The following is a 21,931-nucleotide window of genomic DNA, read 5'->3' on the forward strand; positions in this document are numbered from 1 at the left end:
ATGCAGGAGTAAATGAACGAACGTCTTTGCTATTGAATAACAAATCATGTATATCCTAAAACTCCTTACAAGTAGAAATTCTTTTAAAAGAATGCCATGAAAATAAATACAAATAAAAGTTCTAATATGTTCTTCTGTAGCTTAAGGGAGTGCTTTGTTCACCTTTGGAGTATTCTTGGAGATGATGTGGGTCTGCAGTCGGTTCTGGGCCTCTGTGATTGCTCCCTGTACACACCCTGGTAAGTCCTATGCAGGTAAACCAGACTCTTCCAATAGAAATCGACTTCCTGGGCCAACTTGCTTTTAAATTAACACACTTTCTGTATTCTGGCCTTCTTATACCTGTTTTCTTCTTCTAATGTTCAGCATCTGGTTTTGCCCTCTTGAATGTGACTATGTCTTCATGGGGCTCAGCCTCCTATCTCAGCTGTGTGTATTCCTTTGAATTCTCAATTTCCACAGATCCAGAGAGGAATCCTCTTTGTCATCCATGCTGTCAGACCAGATATCCTGTGCCAATCATGAGCCCTAATAATAATATGCAATTTAAATAAACAATATACTTTTTTAAATTTTATAAATTAAAATATTTGTATCAAGTGGAAAGCAAGATCAGATCCTAAACTTAGAAAGAGAATACCCACAACTACTTTTTTTTTGCATTTATATCTCAGAAAAATATAAAAATTCACCTTTTAAAAGGTAATTTTTTTTTTTTGAGACAGACTCTCACTCTTGTACCCTAGGCTGGAATGCAATGGCACGATATCGGCTCACTGCAACCGTGTACCTCCCGGCTTCAAGTGATTCTCCTGCCTCAGCCTTCCGAGTAGCTGGGACTACAGGCACCTGCCACCATGCCTGGCTAATTTTTGTATTTTTAGTAGAGATGGGGATTTCATCATGTTGGCCAGGCTGGTCTCCAACTCCTGACCTCAGGTGATTTGGCCACCTCGGCCTCCCAAAGTGCTGGGATTACAGGTGTGAGCCACTGTGCCTGGCCTAAAAGGTGGTTTTTTTTTTTTTTTTAATGAAGAAAGATTAATAATCACGTATGAGTGATGTGCTTTTAAAATCGTACTTTCTTTTTTAAATATTAGTGAGAGCCAAAGAAGTGATTTACTGATTTGATGAACTAGATGTTCAGAGAAAACTTTCATGGCCTGCAAAGCCCCAAGCCAAAATTTTAATATGAAATCACTCTAGATTGAAAATGCCCTTGTTCATGGCAGAAATGAAGTCAAATCCTCTCTAGAGAAACTGTACTTTAAATATAATCTTTAAAGTTTCAAGTAGATAAAATTCCAAGAAAGAGGCTAACAATCATAAATCATAAGATAAATCAGGAAACATTCCACCATGAGAGTCAGCAGAAATAGCAGATCACAAAATCAGATCCAAAAAGATGATAGATATTTTTTAAAATAGCTATAAAGCATGGTAAATATGTTAAAATAAACAAAAGGGCTATTAAAATACACTAATGAACAATGGACATTAAAATAAGCCACTACTTAATTTTTTAAAAAAGGTAACAACTAGAAGATAAAAGTTTAATTATTGAAATAAAAATTTATGGACTTGGCTAAATAGCTGATGAAGGAATTAGTAACTGGTATAGGAAACTAAAGAAATAATTTAAAATACAGCACAAAGGAAAAAGTAAAGGGATGTATGAAAAAGAAGAGACAGGGAGGATAAAGTGCCAAAGTCTAGGAAACAATAGAACAAATTGGATAGAAGGAAATGTTCTGCAATTAATGAAGATACAGACCTTCAGATCCAGAGAGAATAATGGATCACACACTACAAAGACGTACAGAGTCCTTAATATGAACATGCAAAACACAAATGTATATCTTGGAAATACAAAATGCATTTGCAAGAGAAGACAGACTCCATCCAAAGGGATGTGATTTGCACTGCAGGCTGACCTACTGTAGCAATGAGGGAAGCCGGGAAAGACTGAAAATATCTTCAAAAGACTGAGAGGGCAGGCCGGGCGCGGTGGCTCACGTCTGTGATCCCAGCACTTTGGGAGGCCGAGGCGGGTGGATCACGAGGTCAAGAGATCGAGACCATCCTGGTCAACATGGTGAAACCCCGTCTCTACTAAAAATACAAAAAATTAGCTGGGCATGATGGCGCGTGCCTGTAATCCCAGCTACTCGGGAGGCTGAGGCAGGTGAATTGCCTGAACCCAGGAGGCGGAAGTTGCGGTGAGCCGAGATTGTGCCACTGCACTCCAGCCTGGGTAACAAGAGTGAAACTCCGTCTCAAAAAAAAAAAAAAAAAAATGGCTGCATAATATTCCATGGTGTATATGTGCCACATTTTTCCTGTCCAGTCTATCATCGATGGGCATTTGGGTTGGTTCCAGGTCTTTGCTATTGTAAACTGTGCTGCAATGAACATTCATGTGCATGTGTCCTTATAGTAGAACGATTTATAATCCTTTGGATATATGCCCAGTAATGGGATTGGAATATTATGCAGCCATTAAAAATGAAGAGTTCGCGTCCTTTGTAGGGACATGGATGAACCTGGGAACCATCATTCTCAGCAAACTGACACAAGAACACAAAACCAAACACCACATGTTCTCACTCATAGGAGGGTGTTGAACAAGGAGAACACATGGACACAGGGAAGGGAGCACTATACACGGGGGTCTGTTGCGGGGGAGTTGGGGGGACAGCGGGGGGGGGAGTTGGGGAGGGATAGCATGGGGAGAAATGCCAGATATGGGTGAGGGGGAGGGAGGCAGCAAATCACACTGCCATGAATGCACCTATGCAACAACTTTGCATGTTTTTCACATGTACCCCAAAACCTAAAATGCAATTTAAAAAAAAAAAAAAAAAAACTGAGAGGCAAGGACTGAAAACCCAGAAATCTATGCAGAGTCGAACTATTTTTTACAGATAATAATGAAATATATGTTCAGCTAAAAACTGAAAAACTTTACAAAGAGCAGACTTTATTCAAGGAACTTATAAGTAATTTGCTTTAGAAAGAAGAAATAGGACTGTAGGAGGAAGGTATGAAGGCAAAAAGAAGAAAAACAAACAAAAAAAATGGAGAGCACATGTGCAGGGGTACAAAATGATGCTAAACAATAGCTGTACGAGTAACGAGACAAATAGACTCGAATGCCACCATACATTTGATTGAAGCAGATAGGTTTGTTAAAATTTCTAGTGTAACAGCTAAACAAGTAAGAATCAAATGTGTAATTTTCAAACAAGAAAACTAAAATAAATAAAAAATCTCTCCATCAAAAGTAAAAAATCCCCCATCTTTGCCAGAGGATGGCAAAAATTGAAGAAAAGAAAAAAAGAAAAGGAAATATAAAGAACAAAATAAAAGACTAAAAATGAATTCAAATCTATTAGTAATTACATCAATGTGTATGGACATAACTCTCAATTTAAAAGACAACGCTTATCAGAGCAGAAAATATCTGTAGAGAAATATCCACTTATATATGACTTAGAGTAACATATGTAAAACATAAGCTCCTATGCTCGTAGAATATTAATATATATATGAAAATATTAATAAAAAGAAATCCTCCTGGTATATTAATATCAAACAAAAGACAATTTGTAATAAAAGGCATTATTTCAGCTAGTCTTTCTGTACTGATTAAAGTCTAAATTCAGCAGGAAAATTCTGAACTTGCACATAACAATAGCATAGTTTTATAGTTTCAAAGCAGTACTCTACAGAATTGCCAGGAGGAAGTGTTAAATTGACCATCATACAAGAAATTGTTAACACACCTTTCTCAGGAATCAATAAAACAGGCAGGCAAAAACTGGGAATGATATAAATTATGTGAAGAAAAAACAAAGACATGGGGAAACTGCACCTGGTACTTGGGTAATATACTTTCTTTTCAAATATGCATGGATTATTATTATTTTTTAATTGAAGAATCATTATCATACAGAACATATTACTTAGTCATCTCACAAATAAGTTAAATATCTGTGACAACAATTATTTTAAAAATACAAGATTTAGTATTTTTGAAAAACACATTTTAGAATAATTTATAATTTAAAACAGAAAACATCTGGAAAACTGGAAACATTGAACAAAATGATTATAAAATACTATCTATAAGATGTAGGCATTTCTGCTAAAATGATAATGAGAAAATACAAGTTTAAATATTTGTAATAGAAAACATAAATGCATTGAACAAAGGGAACAATTTAAGAAGATAGAGATTAATAACAATAAAGTAAAAGCAAAGAAACAAGAAGAAAGGTGGAATTAAAGTTAAAAACGGAAATTAATAATATTGAAAATATGGAAAAAATGGATAGAGCTTACACACTAAAGTCTGATGCTTTGCAAAGTCTAATAAAGTAGACAAATTTCAAGCAGGACTGATCAAAATGAAAACAGAGAAGACACATGTGTTAGGCCATTCTTGCCTTGCCGTAGAGAGATATCTGAGGCTGAGTCATTTATAAAGAAAAGAGGTCTAATTGGTTCACAGTTCTACAGGAAGTGTTGTGCTGGCCTGTTTGTAGCAAGGCCTCAGGAAGCTTCTAATCATAGCAGAAGGTTACGGGGAGCCAGAGTGTCACATGGTGAGAGCAGGAGCAAGGGCAAGGAAGTGGGGAGATTCCAGACACTTTTAACAACCAGATCTTGCACCTTGTGTGAACTAACTGAGCTAGAACACACTTATCACCAAGGGATGGACTTAAACTATTCATGAGGCGATTAGTCCCCATGATCCAATCATCTCCTGTCAGGCCCCACCACCAACAGTGGGAATCCCATTTCAACATGAGATTTGGAGGGGGCAGACACCCAAACCATATCAACCAAATAACTGGTACTAAAAACTTAAAAAAGGTCCACAAGGACAGATACACCCAAAGTTACAAAACAATAATATGCAGAACTATGTACAAATAAAAAATATGAGTAAAATGAGAAAATTCTTAATAGAAAATTAACAAAATAAGCTAAGAATGCAAATAAATTGATTAGTAGTTTAAAACACTGGAAATAGAAAATACAGATATTGTCAATCATTTTCAAATTCTTTTAAGAACAGAAAAAAATAATTAAGAAATTTTTTTGATCAAAGGTAATTACTGTAAAAAAATTTAACAATATGGTGAAACATTGAAAACATTCTCTTAAAATGCAGGGAGAAGATAAGAATGACCAATATTATCATTTCTATTTAGCATCATAAAAATGGTTCTAATATTTTAAAAAGTCATTTAAAAATAAGGAATTAAAAAAAAACTACTGTTAAATGCAGATAGTATGACTATACCCCTAGAAAACTGAAGTCAAAAACCAAAAAAAAAAAAAAAACCATAAAAACAACACAAAACAAATAGATATTTTGAATTTTAAAAATTAGCAGTTTTAACATATTTAAGTTCAATAGCAAAATAATGATCTAAACACCATTTTATGTTAGGAAAAAAATTTGTAAAAAACAAGAAAAACATACAGACTCTAAGATTAAATCTAACAAAAAATAAAGAGCCTAAGATTAAATATATTTGAGGTTAATGTGATATGGAAAAATATAAATCATAGTAAAAGATATTTTTAAAGTCCTAAATAAGTGGAGAGATATGTTAATAAGTAGAAATAATCAATATAGTAAAAATATTAATTCACCCTAAACTGATGCATTGATTAAATACAATTCCAACCTAAAACCTACATGAATTTTATTAAACCCGATAAGGTGATCCTAAAATTTATTCGAAGAATGAAGTGCCAAGACGCCATTCTGAAAAAAAAAAAAGTCTGTTTTTTACTCCTTCAGTTTGTCATGAGTTATTAAGAATCAAAGACAAGTTGGCAATGAAATGGAATAAAGAAACAGACACTCATATGGAAACTTATGATAGAAATGACATGCCAGAACTTAACATATAATGGAGATTACATCCAGAGATGTAGTATTTATTTATTATTATTTTAAAATCCACATGAATCGAGGGCTGTAATGTGAAGCACAACGCTGTAAGAATTTAGAAGACAACTATAGGGAGATATTTGAATAATCTCATATAGGCACAATGTACCGTAAAGTCCCCAAAACACAAACCACAAAAGGACATTGATAACTATAGCAACATTAAAGATAAGAACTTCTGTTCATCAAAATAGAGCATAAAGAGAATGAAAAGGTAAGCCAAAAACTAGGAGAATATATTTGCCATATGTTAGTGACAAATGGTTCATATGTAGAATATGTGAATAATTTCTCAGGGTAAATTGTTTGAAAAGCAAGCAACTCAATAGAAAAGTAATCTAAGAATATAAAAAGCAGGCCGGAAGCAGTGTCTCACGCCTGTAATCCCAGCACTTAGGGAGGCTGAGGCAGGGGGATCATGAGGTCAAAAGATTGAGACTATCCTGGCCAACATGGTGAAGCCTCGTCTCCACTAAAACTATACAAATTTGCTGGGCATGGGCGTGCCTGTAGCCACAGTTGCTCGGAAGGCTGAGTTGAGGCAGGAGAATCACTTGAACTGGGGAGGTGGAGGTTGCAGTGTGCTGAGATTGAGCCACTGTATTCCAGCCTGGAGACAGAGCGGAACTCCGACTCAAAAAAAAAAAAAAAAAGTGCTGGGTGCAGTGGGCTCACTCCTGTAATCCCAGCATTTTGGGAGGCCGAGGTGTGTGGATCACGAGGTAAGGAGATCGAGACCATCCTGACCAACATGGTGAAACCCTGTCTCTACTAAAAATAAAAAAAATTTAGCCCAGCGTGGTAGTGCATACCTGTAATCCCGGCTACTTGGGAGGCTGAGGCAGGAGAATTGCTTGAACCCGGGAGGCGGAGGTTGCAGTGAGCCAAGATCACACCACTGCACTTCAGCCTGGGGACAGAGCAAGACTCAGTCTCAAAAAAAAAAAAAAAAAAAAAAAAAGAACATAGAAGGCTACTCTTGGATTATGAAACTCAAATCATCACTATATGTATAAAAATGCTCAATTGCATTAGTAAAACAAAGAAATAAAAATCAAAACTATGAGATAACATTTTGAAACCAAATATTTACTAAAATTTAAAGTCTCTCAGTATCAGTATTGACCTTGCAGAACAATATAGTCTATTACACTGCTGGTGGGATTGTAAATAGATACAACTATTTGAAAGCAGTTTGATACAATCTTAGCAAATGAACATACATACCCTGTAATCTAGCAATTGCACCACTAGATGTATACCCTGGAGAAACCTTGTACATGTATAGAAATGATACAAATGTATAACCATAGCAGCAATTTTTACAGAAGGAAAACTTTTTCAAAAGGAAAATCAAATGTACATTAATAGCTCAATGGATAATTTTTGCACATTCATACAATAGAAATATTATACAGTGCTGAAAATGGATTACCTTCAGCATCAGTCAGTCCCTTAGTAAGAAATAGATGCCACACTTAAACTGGACAAAGTGAGGTCAGAACAAAATAATAAAGTATTTACAGTATTTACAAAGTAGGTTGCATATTACTCCAAGGCTATGAGAGTATGAGCTATAATCTCCCTTAGACCCAAAGAGATGAGGGAGAAAAACATTTGCTAAAATTGATAGAGGGCAGAGGTGAGAAGAAGCCCACTGGGTTGTATCTGTAGCCTCCAGTGCAAGAAAGCTGCAGCCCTAAGCAGACCCCACATGGAGGGAGCAAGTCAAACAAATTCCCCCACCTCAGTCTTCTCCTGTGGCATGCTGGCAGATAAGATGTGTGTGCTCCAAAAGCAAAAGGCCTCAATTAGGTCATTCACAAAGGGCATAGTATCCATCTCACTACCATCCCTAAGCTAAGACAGGGTGAGATCAGCTGGGTTGTTCTTGTTAAGAGGAGCTCAAGGAAGAGTTCTGAGGGCCTCTAGATTTGAGGCTGGGGACATGAGAAGGAGATGATACTGTAGAACAGCTAAGAAGCAGTAGGAATCTGAAAGCCAGGGGAAGACACTTTCCCAGTTGGGAGTCCTCAGAGGTGACAGAGGCTGCTGATTGGCAAGCAGGGGAGGACTGACCAAGAACTGGCCATGCGTTCAGCTATGCTGAGGTCCTTGCTGACCTGAAGAAAGCTGCTTCTGTAGGGGTAATGTGAAAGTCTCATAGGAATTTACTGAAGAGAGAAATAGAGGAGAGACATTGGAAACAGCAGGCAGACAGTTCTTCTGAGAAGAGTTCTTTCACTGGGCACGGGGGAACAGTGGCAAGGGCCTAAGTAAAATGTTGGCTTTTTGGGTTTTCTGTTTGTGGTTGTTGTTGTAAGCTGGGATTACAGGTGCAGGCCACCACACCCAGGTAATTTGGTATTTTTAGTAGAGACGGGGTTTCACCATGTTGGCGAGGCTGGTCTTGAACTTCTGACCTCAGGTGATCCTCCCACGTGCCTTGGCCTTCCAAAGTGCTGGGATTACAGGCACAAGCTACCACACCCAGCCTGGGTTTTCTGTTTAAGAAAAAAGATATTGTAGCATTTGTACACATGTGAATTATCAAGATGCATTATATAATAAGTGTTTTGATCCTTGGAAAAACAGATATTTGGGAATTCTCTTTGTAGCTTGTTTTCAAAGATTAGAAATGACGTTTCTTGCTTTTGAATGTAGTCAGTAACATGTTTTATTTTAGTGATGCTATTTATTTTCCCCACATATAGTCATTCTTTTCTGTGAAATTACAGGTCACTACTCTAAAATAATTCCAAAGAAAGAGAAGTCTCTGTTGAATATTTTTCAACTATAATGTCAATAGTCTTTTAAAAATGTAAACTAGATATTGCTCTCCAATGAAAAGCCAGAGGTATAATTAGTCATTCAAGGAAGGGCCACATATAGTCTCATCCAAATTACATTCATCTTCATTTATTCAATCTTCTTGATTTTCCTGGTAGAGAAAGAGTTGTTAAACAATCTTTACCTATTGAAAGGTTCCTATTAAAGCACAGTAATTGCTATTTTACACATACAAATACACACGTCTATGCCTGTGTATATTTGTGTGTTTATATTTGTATAGATATATATACATACATACTTATAAACATATGTTTGTGTGTGTGTCACTGTATGTGAATATGTGTGCATGTATGTGTGCTATATTTCTGTAGAGGGATGGCTTTCAAAATGAAATTTAGTAAATCTGTCTTGAATAGGCTCATGCTCAAAGAATTAATTAATTTCACAAAACTTTCTGTTTCTCTGATGGGCAATGCATAACACAAGTCAATTGGGGTTATCCAAAGATTAATTAAACAGAGTCTTCAAGTAGTTTAACATCTGATAACCAAAATGAGACATTTTTATAATAATGATACTTTTTGAGTTAGAAAACGAAACATCTTCTAAACAAGCTGGAAAGAAAACTCAGGAGTTTAAAGGAGGGACAGAGTTTACTGTGAACTGGAACACTGCAGGTAAATCTGTGTGAAAAAAGTAACACTGAACTTCTGACTTACAGGATGATAATGTTTTGGTGACGCAGGGATAAGGAGTTGGGAAAACTTCTTCCACAGGGGGCTTTCATCAAGTAGATTCAAACTTGAAAGATTTAATATTCAAGGCCTAAGGCAAGTTAATTTTAAATCTGAGCATTTAATGAGAGACTTCTTTTGCTTTTAAAATTTTAATAATGATAATATCATATATATATAAACCATGTGTATTTATATAGCTGTATGTACACACATAATTTTATATTATATATAGTATATACATATGCATGCAGATGGTTTAAAAATAATAGAAGCGTATGAAATTTCAGAAAATTCTTCTGCCCAATCTTCCCCATCTCTAGTCCAACATCTCAGAGATAACCACTTTTAGCTCTCTCTGCTTTTGGTTCTAGAACTTGTTACCACATCTAAAAATATAATCTTTATTCCTCCATTTCTTAATTTGTCATTTTTATAGAGTATTTGTTCTTTGGTGCAAAAGGTAAGAATTTTGGCCTGTGTAAATCAGTGTCCCTCACACAGTCTCTTCTTCCTTCTCTGCCAATTTTAGCTACTTGACTTTATTATTTTTTCTCAATCATCATTTTAACATTTTTTATTGAAATCTTTTTTATTAAATACTAAAGAAAACCAAAAAGGAAATGTATATATGAAATATGACATGATTTCTAATGTCCTTTACACATAGCCCCCATCTCATTCCCTTTCTGACTCCTTTAGAACTATTTTGAATTATACATTTATTATTTTTTGTTTGGTTTATATTTCTATGAATATTTATAACTCTAAATAATATATTTTTTACTTTATCATGGTTTTCGACTTGGTATACATAGACTTATATTGAATGCATTTCTCTGCAAGTTGATTTTTCTGCTTGATTTCTGTCTGCAAGGTTTATCCAGGTGCTTACATATTGCTATAATTCTTTCATTTTTGCAGTTATGTAGAATTTCTTTATATGAAAAAATAATTTACACACCCATTCTGTTGTTTAGTGTGCATTTGAATTAATTTCATTGTTTTTTTCCTAAAACAAACAAAACTGCAATGTATATTCTTGAACATGTCTCATTGTGCACAAGAATTAAATACTGACGGAAACCAAAAGAAAATGTATGTATGAGATACAGCATGATTTCTAATCTCCTCTGCACATAGCCCCTCTGGAGGCTACACACAACCTCTCTAGGTCAGAGGTTGGAAAACTTTTTCTGTAAAGAGCCAAATGGTAAATATCTTAGGTTTCGCAGGCCACACCCTGTCTCGGTCACATGTTCTCATTAGTTTTTTGTTTGTTTCTTACAATCACTCACAAATGTACAAAGCATCCTTAGCTCACGGACCATATAAGAACATCCTCCAGCCTACCTTTGGCTAAGGCCAGTTTGCCATTCCCTGCTTTAGGGCAGTATTTTTTCAGTCATTTCAATGTCACTGACAGTAAGTAAAACATTTCATATTACAATCCCAGTATATCACACATGCACACACACACACATAAATACATGAGTAAAAATGTTTTGTGAAATCATACCTATGCTTATTACCTATAATGTTGCCATTTTGTATTCTATCCCTTAAAAAAAAAAAGTTCTGGTTATTACCTGTTAAGTTTATTGTGCAGCCCACTATCACACCTGTAGTTTGAAAACCATTATTTTAGGAGTTGAATGACTGAATCCTAAGGTATCCACATTTTCTTTACCAAGTAATAACAAATTGCTCTCCAATTGGAAGTAGCAATTTGTACTCCCATTGGAAATGTAAGAGTTCTGAGCCTGGAGGCGTGGCTAGTGCTTGCAATCCCAGAGACTCTGAAGGCTGAGGTGGGAGAATTGCTTCTTTAGGACTATAGGATGACCAGAGTGAAAAATAATATACCAAATAGTTTCAAATAGCTAGAAAAAGGATACTAAATGCTCCCAGCACAAGTAAATGAGAATTGTTTGAGATGATAGACATGCTCATTACTCTTATCTGGTCTATATCACAACTATATGCCCCATGAATACGTACAATTATTATGTGTCAGTTAAAAAGTTTTAAAAAGCTTTAAAAATTGTATTTTAAAAAAAGCTTATACAGTTTTTAAAGATGCAGAACTTCCTGGGTTCAGCCTCTGAGTGCGTGTGTGTTTTTTTAATAGTCTCATTTTCCTTAGCCCTGGGCTCCATACCATTTTTCTCTGTGCCTTGCCAGGCTTTGAAGATCATTATCAAAGTTGATCATTTTAAACAAATGACCTTAAAAGAAAAACCAGCTTCAGTGCACTGATGACTTCTACCAGATTCCTGCTTTCACTTAGTTTTTGGCTTCTATATAATTCTTATTTTCTTGCTAACTCATTGATGTGTTTTAAACATTTTTTTAAATTATATTTTATTCATCTTGTATAATTGTTTCATATGGATGATTGATCAGATTATCTAAATGGAAGATTTTAAAAATGGAAATTTGTAAAGTATTTTGACTCCCAAGTAGGTGAAATGAGAACTGTTGAACCCCTAATCCTTTTTCCTCAACTGACCTCTCTGTTACCCATTACCTAATTTTTGTGAGATAGAAGTTACATAGTCTATTCCATGTTATTTTATTTTAGTTAAGACATTTGTGTTTTGTCTGTATCTAGATTTTAACATTAAAAATCAAGAAATAGTATTTCCAACTTTATATTTATGTAAAGGACATGAGTTACAGACTTATTATAATTTGAGCTATAAAAATGATGCCCATTATCACTTAAAATCTTATAGTTCATCGAGTCTTCAACACAATGCCATATTAAAGCTTGAACCAAATTGCTTTGAAAAAAACACGTCACACAGACAGCCAACCTTCATTATTTGCAGATTCTATATTGCAGATTTACCTACTTGCTAAAATTTCTTTGTAGCCCCCAAATCAATACTTGTTATATTTTCTCAGTCACTCATGGACATGTGCAGAGCTGCAAAAAAATTGAGTTGAGCTGCACACACGTTTCTAGCTGAGGTAAAACAAAGCAATGCTCTGCCTTGTCTGAATTCTCATACTATAACACAAATGTCCTCTTTGTGGTGTATTTAGTGCCATGTTTTTCACAAGATATGGAATCAACCTAAGCATCTATCAGTGGATTGGAGAACATTATGCTAAGTGAAATAAGCCAGGCACAGGAAGACAAATACTGCATGATCTCACTTATATGTGGAATCTGAAAAAGTTGAACTGGTGGAAATATAGAGCAGAACGATGGTTACCACAGGCTGGGAGTAGAGGCAGAGAGGGAGTGAATGGAAAGCTTCTGATGAAGAGATACAAACTTTCAGACAGACAGTAGGAGTAGGGTGACTATAGTCACTAATAATGTACGTTTCAAAATAATTTTGAGAATAAATTTGAAATGTCTCACCATAAAAAATGATAGGTAAGCAAGATGATAGATTAATTAGCTTGATTTAATCACTGTGCATTGTTTACATATACCAAACCATCATGTTGTACTCCCGAAACGTATGTAATTATGATTTTCAAATCAGAAGTAACATCAGTACAAATAAAAAACGCATGTGATAAGGTGGATAACGATGTCCAAGATATAGTGCTGAATGACTAAAATCACTTTATAACATATGATCCTATGTGAAAAAAAAATATATGTCAAAACTCATCAGGCTCTACACTTTAGGATCGGTGTGCATTTTTACTTTACATGAATATTACCTTTATAAAGATAAAAACACAGAGAATGCTCGTATACTCAATGTGGAATGTATTAGTTTGCTAGTGCTGTCATAACAAAATACCTCCGACTGTGTAGCTTACACAACAGAAATTTGTTTTCTCAGGGCTCTGGGAGCTGGAAGTCCAAAACAGGTTTGGTTTCTCCTGAGGTTTCTTTCTTTGGCCTGCAGATGGCCATCTTCTCGCTATGTCTTCACACGGTCTTTCGTCAGGGTGCCCACTTCTCTCTCTCTCTCTCTCTCTTTTTTTTTTTTTTTTTTTTTTTTTTTGGAGTGCCGGAGTATAGTGACGTGATCTAGGCTCACTGCAACCTCTGCCTCCCAGGTTCCAGTAATTCTTGTGCCTCAGACTCCCCAGTAGCTGAGATTACAGGCACATGCACTACACCCAGCTAATTTCTGTATTTTTTTTTTTCTTTTTTTGAGACGGAGTCTCACTCTGTCGCCAGGCTGGAGTTCAGTGGCGCAATCCGGCTCACTGCAACCTCCGCCTCATGGGTTCAAGTGATTCTTCCGCCTCAGCCTCCCGAGTAGCTGGGACGATAGGCACTTGCCACCATGCCCGGCTAATTTTTGTATTTTTAGTAGAGACGGGGTTTCACCATGTTGGCCAGGATGGTCTCGATTTCTTGACCTCTTGATCTGTCGGCCTAGGCCTCCCAAAGTGTTGGGATTACAGGCGTGAGCCACCGCGCCAGGCCTAAATTTTGCATTTTTAGTAGAGATGGGGTTTTACCACTTTGGCCAGGCTGGTCTCCGACTCCTGATCTCAGGTGATCCACCTGCCTCAGCCTCCCAAAGTGCTGGGATTACAGGTGTTAGCCACACGCCCGACCTGATCTATCTTTATGTATCCAAATATGCCCTGCTTATAAAAAGAGCAGTCAGATTGGATAATCTCATTTAACCCTAAACACCTCTTTAAAGACCCTGTCTCTAGATATAGTCACATTCTGAAGTACTGTGGATTTGAAATTCAACATGTATTTTGGGGAGACACGATTCACTTCGTAACACCCAGGTTCACCACTGTTAACATCTTGCAACGTTTTTCTTATTACTCTATTTATGCATACTGCTATTTTACCCTGCCACTTGGGAGTAAGTTGCACACCTGGGTTGTCATTACCCCTTAGTACTTCAGTAGATATTTTCTAAAAACAGGGATATACTCCTAGAACACCACCGTGTAACCATCAAAATCAGAAAATCAACATTAAGCTTAATATTGCCTTCTAAAAAAAAATAAAAAATAAAAAATAAAAAATAAAAAAATATTGCCTTCTAACTCAAAGGCATTTCAATTTTGCTATTGGCTCCAAAAAATGCCCTTCAAGAATCAGATGCTACCCAAAATCCTGTGTACTGTTTACTTGTCAAACTTCTCTGATAGCTTTCAATTTGAAAAAAATGTTGCAGTGTTTTGCTTGTCTTCTCTGACCTTGGCGCCTTTGAGTAGCATAGGCCAATGATGTTGTAGAATGCCTCTTAGCTTAGGTTTGTGGATTTGTTTCCTCCTGATTAGGTGGCTGTAACAGAAATACTACAACAGTGATGCTGTGCTCCTCCTAGTGCCCCACAGCAGAAGGCACACAGTGACATGTGGTATGAAGTTTTATCATATGTTTAAGACGGTGTCTGCCAGGCTTTTCCACTCTAAGATTAATGAAGAAAGATTCAAATGTATTAATTAATATCAGTTGACATTTTACCGTGTGGTAGATGTTTCCCTTCTCTATTTATTTACTTACTTATTAATCTTGGTGCAGGCTCATGCATTCCTATTTTATTCCAGGTACTATTATCTGTTGCTATAATTATTTACTCTGATGCTCAAATTGTTCTGTGTTTGGCTTTCAAACAAGTTCCTGTATCCTTTTGATATGTCTACATTTTTCTATGGGGAAGTGCCACTGTAGTGTGTCTCACTGTATAGGTAAAGATTGAGGGGGGAAAGAGGAGAGAAGATGAGAAATGTGGCCCAAATATTTCATATAGTATAAGCTTTATAATTTATCTTTTTTCTGACACAAAGCCAGTCGTGTTCCCCACACCTTCCAGGGTAGATCTTGGAACATCCTTGGAGCTAGGCCTGGAAGAATAACTTTCACCTCCCCTGCAGCCATCTGGTTTCATTTTTCACTAAGATTCCTTTCCTTCACTCTGATTCTGTCCCTCATTGAGAACTCTCCTGCTTTCCATTTTCCAGAAATATTTATGGGTTTCTCCTGTACATGTTCTCTACTCCACTTTGTATTGAAAGTAAAAATAAGCTACTTTTGAAACATGGTGACTCTTACGATTCATAAATAACATTACATCATAACTTCAAGTTTGTACAGCATGTTTTATAATTTACAAGGAGAAATCTTTTAACGTATCCTTATACTCTGATGAAGGAAGGTTAAGAATTATTTTCCCCAAATCAAAAAAATTAAGATTTTTGAAATTAAACATATTTAATGATATTTTTAAGTTTCTTAAATAAGTAAATGATATATCCAGGGGCTAAAATCTACGGCTTTTCACTTTCACCCATTGGGTTTCAGTGTCTTCATTCCTTGGGAGGTAAGGTCAGTCTACAGCCCCCATTTTAGATTTTGTGACAGAAGGAGTCCTTAGCAGGCTATTTTCATCTATGTTAAACATTTTTACCCTTCTATTTTATAGTCAGGATTATTAAAATCCTTGTTAAAATATATAAATTAATACCCAAATATTGTGTGCTTATCAGGAAATGATACTTAATGTAGAATGATGCAGATACAATAATTTGACTGTAAAACTTCAAATTAAGATTTTGTAAGAATAAAATAACCCATGGTCAGTGATCTTTTTTGGCATTTTCTATATAGGAGAAAAGGTAATAAAAATATCTTACTACCTCCTGAGAATGGCCTTGACACTCACTACTATTTGTAAAGTGCTTTAAAGAAGAAAAGGGCTGACTTACTGGTGAGGAGATTGGGTAAATATAAAAAATACTAAGATAGTGATACTCTTAAATGACAATTCAGGGAGGGGTTTATCAGGCTTTTTGTCCTCTCTTAATTATTAATAAACTGACATAGCTCTTTGCTTAGATGTTTGTAGTCACAACCAAAGGTAACGTGAGTTTAGCTTAAACCAGCTGAGAACACTTGGGATGATTCATAGGCATGTATTTCTATAACACCAGCGAAATGCAATTAAGCAGTTTTATTTTAAGAAAACACTGAAAGCAGTTTTACCTAATAGAAAAAAAGCCTCATTGATGTGGCTGGACTTTTGGTATTAAAAATACTGTCCATGTTTAAATGACATTATGTGTTATCAATAATTATCCCAGTGGTGCATTTGGGAAGGGGGAGATGAAAGTGGTTTTTATCTTATTAGCATGTCTTCACTGTTAACTGCTTGTAATATTAGTTTGCTTTGATCTTCCTTTTGATTGTAGTGTGCAAAGCTGATATAATCTGTTATTATTTCCATTAATAACTAAGTATCTCTTGCGGTTGACAAGGCAATTTGTTATTATCAGACTGCCTTTATGCAATGCAAAGAGGTTTACACCCGCTCCGGCACCCAGCCTGTGTAAAACAACAGGCGTTTATCTACTCTCAGCAGCCTGGAGACATTGCCCTCTTCAAAGAGGCTCCATGAGTGCTGCTGGACAAAGACAGGAAGCACCTTGACATGAGCTGGAGACTTGGGCTTGTAGATTCTAATCTGGACACAGTTTCTACCTCAAGGGGATTTGCAAATTGGACAATGTAACCGAGCATATTCTGCTGACCTTGTTTTGTTCTGTTTTGTTTTTTCTGGAGGTTTAAATTGGGCAAGAGAAGTGGGGTTAGAGACAGAAGTGAGATAGTGGTGGTGAAGCTGAAGTTTTCTCTTGCAACAAGCAGAGTGTATTCTCATTATTATGTCCACAGCATCTCAGGCTTCCAAAATGTGAGTTCTGGCAGATTATAAAGGCAAAAAATTTGCAACTCAAGGGGCTTTATTGTGAAGTTTCTATATTTGTCTTGTGTTTAACGTCTCTGCCATTCTCATTCCCAGAGATTTTGAGATATTTGACAAATTTTGACACATACAAGGATAATTTCTTTTCACTTCCAAAATGACTTCACCTCCAAGAATAATACCATGGTCGACTCATTAGGAGATAAAAGACTGTGAGTGGAGTTGAGTTCAAGATATGACAACTTCCCATCTTTTAAATAGAGTGGGAGAATTTCAAAACACAAACTTTTTCTAATGAATTTAGTTGGCATTCTGACTTTATTATCTGCCAGTGGAAGTTTTATTTTCTCCAAATCTGTTGCTTGGCGGGGCAGATTATATTCTCAAAAGTCTTGCTGGTCCTATAAATTTAACCCATTTCTAACAACAGCACAGGCAGAGAAGGTGAGGGAGCTGTCTAAAGTAGCAAAGTCAGTTGGAGACGGCTGTTGACAGCTACTCAAATTTCCCAAGGCATGTTTTATCTGTGAATGCATGTGCTGCTGCACAAATGACAGTGATGATCTTTGCATGTGGTCATGAAAGGCTACCTGCCACCATATTTGGATTTGTCAGAAAGAATAGAGAGAAAGGAATGAATGATGTAAGTCAGAAGGTCCTGACAGACCATCTGGGGCCTGCGTTGACCTCTGAGATAGGTGAGGTGCTTTTGGATGTTCTTTTCACCTTCTGGTTACTGAGTTTATGGTCCAAGTCCCTAGAGATGGAAAGGATAAACAGAGTTTCAGTATGTCTTGACTCCACAAATTTCAGCGCCTTATTTAATCCATTCAGATCATGTCATAGTTGGAAGTATGTCCTCTGAGCTAGGTTAGAGCAAGCTAAACTCTGTTACTGCTAAGGACTTAAACCACAAGAGCCTCTTTAACTAGCATGGTCAGCTGGTTAGATGGTGCCTGGATGTGCTAAGAAGTGTTCACTCACTCTCACCTTAGTAACAAGCAAGAAGTGGAGAGCAACTAGCTTTCTCTTCATGCCTAATTATAAGCCTTCACAGAGCTAAGAGCTCTGCAAATGTCTTCTGTTTTCAGATTATGCTGTAATTCAGGGTAACTCTTGTATTTTTATTTTTTATTTAGAGCAAGAATGTGGTCTTGCTCAAAGACAACTTCAGTAAGAAACTGAAGCAACTTAAACTTTCTGTAAGCCACTGAAACTTAACTTAGAGGTATTTCTTGTTGCTGACTTAAAAATAGCAAATGAGCCTCAGCCGATCACAAATAGCCAACCAGCCAATTGGCTGTATAACTAGTAAACTCCCATCAGACTATATCCAAATAAGGCAACCACGTTGCTGTAGCCAATCAAATAATTGATTTACTTGCCATTCAGCCTGTAAAGACTCATAGCTTAGGCTGCTGGAGTGGAGATCTCTGAAACCTCTTCCAGTTTTGAGTACCACAGGATTAATAAATTCTTCATTGCTCAAATGAATTCTGTTAAGTGTATTTTGTTTGAAGTTTTTCCTTGAACAAAAATGAGCAATGCTGTAGACAAATTTTGAGATCTTATGAGCCAAGAGAAGTCAAAGGGATTTTTCTTGGATTTCTTAATGTCTGCACAAATTAGAATTAATATGTATATATTAACTACATTGATTTCAGCCCTTCTGCTTGCCCATTTTGGGAAGGAGGGTTTGGATGACAGACAGAACTTTGTCCACCATAGGTGACCGTTTACCCACAAGATATTCTGACCCTTACTATGATCTGATTGCATACAGAAATGATTGGCAGCCTAGAGGCTCCTCCCTGACTCCTTTACCTCCAGTGCAGGGAAATCAGTAACAACATTAAACACTAACAAGGGACATCATGTTCCATTTTTTACAAGGTGTGGAATTTATCTTCTGGGAAAGCTGCACACAGCTCTTGAAGTGACTCACTTTAGTACAATAGAAATCAGTCATGATTTGTTAATTTCATTTGTCCTTTCACAAGAAAGGGAAAAAAAAAACATTAATTGTGTGGTATTGGCAGAGGTTTTTCAGCCCATAAACTGAAATTTGACCAATGTTCTCCCAGAACACAGTCTTGGGAAGTAGATGCCTTTATTCTAATTTCAAAAACAAAGGAACCATGTTTAGAGAAGCTGACTAACTTCCCCAAAGGTAGACCATTTACTAGAGATAAAAGCACTTGAAATGAAAGCTAAGCTTTTTTACATGAATACATATTTAGCTATTGTTTTCCCTATTCATTTCTTTATTGAAAGGAAAAGAAGAAAAGGCTATAAAAGTTTCAGGGAATTAGACTCAGGGTGATTTTTGGAGTAATGGCCTTTTTGACATGAATTACCTGATTGCCATGGTTTAAATCATAACCAGCGTAGGAGGTGTCAGAGAGACTAAGCAAGACTGAGGCTAGCTATTAAATGTAATTATTTTATTGAGCTGCTATTACTATAACTACATGTTAGAGAACATTATTTAAAACCTATCTCAGTATATAATTTGTGCAAATTGATTGATAGGACTTTATTGTACATCAATATGAAAACATTCATTTTTAGCTTGGAGATATGTACTCTTTCGTCTTAGACACTATCACTCTTGGCAATGTTTAAATTTGAAATCCCCATCCTCATTTGACCATGGCCTTCTCCTGAGTGGCTTAGAAGAGCAGGCTAACTGCCCTCGAAATGTACTGTGAACACTGTGGGCCAAGTACATTTGGACTTGGAGTCAGATGTAAATTTTCAAATGTGACCTTGGATAATCATACGCCCTCTTGAAGTTCCAGTTTCCTCAGGAGCCAAACTTTACAGAGATACTGTAAGAATTAAATGCCATATATATATATGAAAGAGTGTAATAACATTTTCCATAAATAGTAGGTGCCTGATAAACATTCTTTGACTCTGTATCTATTTGCAAAGCAAATTGAAGTTATATGAATATATTTTTTTCTAACTGATTAAGAAAGGTTTTTGGCTTTCCTTTACCCAGCAACCAGTTTACGCTGGTTAAAGAGTGCAACTGCCTAGATGTTTAAGAAAAGCACAAAAGCTTTGTGAATTTTTTTGTGACAGCCCAGTTCAGAGAGGACACGTGAAATTGTAAAACACTGAAGAATAATGTATTCTGGCTACGCTAGGCCTATATACCCTTCCAGGAACTCCTGTTATTAGCCAGGCTTGTCAAGAACTAATCATTAGCTTTCAAGTTTTGTAAGGATACTCTGAAGGTTTACTTTAACCTTACCATACACAAAAGTGTTTGTGTTGCTACCCACTGATAAGAAAACGATTAGCATTCATTAAGTACAGCCATAAATCTCTCCCTCTTGGAAAAGCAATAATGCAGCCTTCCAGCTGCCATAACGAATGCAGTGTTTAATCTCTCCTTGGGAAAGTGTTCTGACTTCAGACCTCCACTATAGTCAGACACCCTGGGAAGAGCATGGAATTGTGGAAATGACACTGATGACAAGGGAGTCATACTCTTGCCTGATTTTAGGTCCAGAAAACCTCCAAGTTACAATTAAAACGGAAGCCTTAATTTTAAAAAGGAAATGAAGAGTGACTTGTTCAAGAAGATGAAATGTTAGCATTTATTGCGCACCTACAGAAATGACAGCCACTATAGGAGGAAATTTTTATTTCTATTCGCTCATTTTCTCCTTATAATGACCCTCCAAGTTATTGTTCTACCAATGTTACAGAGGAGAAAAGAGGAATGCAGAAAGATTGATATAGCAGCCCAGGGTCAGAGACAGAATCCAGCGTGAGCAGAGTGAATTTAGCTGTCTCTGATTCTAGGTGCTACCAGGAGCTACTAGATGTTATCCCTGAGAGCAGATCTTATTTTAGAAATCACACCTGTCTTGGTGAGAAGGAAGGTGTGACCTCCAAGGTAGAATGTGGAAGTTTGGAACCTTGTTTCTATTTTGGAGAACACTTATAGCATATCATGTGAAGTCTTCTCCGTCTCACTTACTTACACTCGGTTCCAGGGTTCCCTTTGAAGAACGTCCCTGCATTGCAGTACTCTTAAACACATTTTGCATCTGATGTAGCCACAAAGCTAAGCTTTGGAGAATTAGAACCAATGGCCCAGGGACAAAGATGTGTCTGTTTCTCTCATATATATATGTGTGTGTGTGTGTGTGTGTGTATATATATATATATATATATATATATATATATATATAATGAGCCCTGCCTAAGCAGGACATCAAAAAATTCAGTTATAAACTCATAATTGTTCCTCTCCATGGAAATCTTTAGTAAAAGGTGAAAGATTTATTCGTTATGAAGAGAAACCAGAGCATAGGTGTCTCTTTCTCTATGGAACAATAAGAAAGACATCACTTGAGGTTGTGCTAAATTATCAGCCAGATGGGAGAAGGCTCAGGCAGTTCAATGGCTCCTTGTCTTCCCCCTCTATGTTTCTTGCACAGGAATCTAAATTTCCAACATTTTATAACCTCTGAGTTTCTTGAGCACATGGTAATGAATGACCTTCATTTCCAGGAGAAACTGAAAGAAAAGAAAAACCAACCTCTCCAAGTCTAAGACATAAACTTCCTAGGCAATATCATGTAGTGATCACCCTCGTGATGACCTTCTCTAGGCACTTTCTACCCATGGGAGAATATAGAATATAGAGGTTGTTATATGGAATTTTTGAGAATCAGGAGAGTGCTGCTTTGATAATTTCATTTGGAAAATTTGAAAGCTACCTTAAACATACGCTTCAGCATCTAGAACAACATGGT

At 36.4% G+C, this 21,931-nt stretch overlaps 1 non-coding gene across 1 annotated transcript; it reads right to left on the bottom strand.

Moving 5' to 3' along the window:
• Positions 1 to 21,367: 21,367 nt before the first annotated feature.
• Positions 21,368 to 21,484, bottom strand: LOC135274739 (U5 spliceosomal RNA). The gene has a single exon (XR_010342503.1). It is a non-coding gene; the product is annotated as a U5 spliceosomal RNA (small nuclear RNA).
• Between the last annotated feature and the right edge of the window lie 447 nt (positions 21,485 to 21,931).

Source organism: Aotus nancymaae, unplaced genomic scaffold (assembly GCF_030222135.1).
Source record: "Aotus nancymaae isolate 86718 unplaced genomic scaffold, 86718_ANA_hifiasm-v0.15.2.pri h1tg000012l, whole genome shotgun sequence".
Taxonomy (NCBI): Eukaryota; Metazoa; Chordata; class Mammalia; order Primates; family Aotidae; genus Aotus; species Aotus nancymaae.